This window comes from Rhinolophus sinicus, linkage group LG02 (genome assembly GCF_036562045.2).
Source record: "Rhinolophus sinicus isolate RSC01 linkage group LG02, ASM3656204v1, whole genome shotgun sequence".
Classification (NCBI taxonomy): Eukaryota; Metazoa; Chordata; class Mammalia; order Chiroptera; family Rhinolophidae; genus Rhinolophus; species Rhinolophus sinicus.
In genome coordinates, this window is record NC_133752.1 from 66617849 (window position 1) to 66619577 (window position 1729).

At 39.6% G+C, this 1729-nt stretch overlaps 1 pseudogene; it reads left to right on the forward strand.

Annotated features, from left to right (window-relative positions):
* The first annotated feature begins 214 nt into the window (after positions 1-214).
* On the forward strand, positions 215-1203 carry LOC109453736 (muscular LMNA-interacting protein; annotated as a pseudogene).
* The last annotated feature ends 526 nt before the right edge of the window (positions 1204-1729 follow it).

The window sequence follows — 1729 nt, forward strand, 5'->3', positions numbered from 1 at the left end:
CAAGGTTGGAGACGAAGAGAACAGAGCAAGAGATGATAATCACAAGATTTTGGTATATGGCATATAGATAGATGAAATGACGTAGACCTGACACAGTCTATAATTCACTAATAAGGAGAATGGAGAAACAACATAACCAGAATCCACAGAATCTGCAGGACAGAGTACCAGTGTTTGGGCTGAAACATTTACGCATGAAAATAATTACAGGGCCATGTGGGAGGAGAGCTCAACTCAGGAAGGATGGCACCCACCCGCAGGCTGCACAGGAAGAAGATTCTACATAGGTACTATAGTGACTATCCTTCCAGTCCTCATCATGAGGCCACACAACTCAGTCTCTCCCTATGTGTCTCTGGTGCCTTCTGAGGCACCATCTCCCCGCCGGAGCCCAGGGAGTCTTCTGGTGATTCTGAAACCTCTGATTTTCATATCCTCCCCAATCCCCCCATTAGAAGACTACCAATCCACTCTTAGTTGGCTGACACCTCTAAATTCCTTGTTAAAATTCCTGAAGAATCAAGTGATAAGAATCCAGAAACTTTCAATAGGTCTAGTTTCAATAAGTACTTGACCTTGAATGCTGGGAACCAACAGGAGAGAGACCAAGGGACGTTGGTTTATCCTTCAGAGATCAGTGGAAAGATTTCCCAAAGAAGGGGATTTAAAGCAAATGAACCCCAAGGAATGCCACAAAGTGACCTCTTCAAAGCTGAATATGTCTTCATTGTGGGCTTTGAAAGGGAAGATGAAGCTACAAGCAGGAAAGGTGAACAAATCCCCCCAAGGGGAATGGGCACCACAGCTACTCAGCCAAAGTCTCTAGCAATATCCTCCAGTCTGATGTTGTGTGCCCCAAAACACAGGGGCAAAGCCCCAGGCCCTATCACATCCTGAAATGCTTCACGGGATGGTTCCTCAGCAAAAACATGGGCAGGAACTAGATGAACCAGCCAAGGCTGAAATTCAACAAAGGACAACACATTAGACCCACCTCTGGAAAATTCTTCTGATTCTCCTTCAAGTTTCCCACAGACATTGTTGGGTTCTCACATTATCAAAACTCCTACAACTCTTCTTACAGCAGCTGATCAAGAAACCAAATATGCAAACCTCTTCTCACCATTCTCTACAGTATCTGAAAGTCAGCTGACTAAACCTGGAGTAATTTGCTGGCAAATGATTTTGGAAAGTTGGTGCTAATCAATTGCTAGATTTAACTTTTTGTTGTTGTTGTTTTTTCCCAGTATGGGTGTTCCCTTTAGCAGTATAATAGTACAGCAGTGGAAGTAAAGAAGAAAAAAAAAAGTTTCTTGCAAGCATACAACATTTCTCCCACCACAGGAGAGATTTAGGTACAGCTTCTTGCACCACTGTTAGAGCCTTTAATGTTGATAGCAGTAGTAGTGTGCCCCTATATTTAGCAGCCAAATAAAGAAGAATGATGGATAAATAGACCAAAAAAAAAAAAAAAAAAAAAAATAGAAAAAGAAAGTAATCACAATTGAGAATTGTCTCCACTTTGATCGAAGCTTACAAGATATATCAAAACCAGTAAAAGAGTACTTAGTGTTTTGTTTTTCAAATAAAAATATTATAGATTAAAGAGAAGAAACTATGGAAATGGTTATATATATATATATATATATATATATATATATATATACTTTCATACATAATGTATATGAAAATACAACTCTAATAAATATGCCAGGTAGATACAAAATAC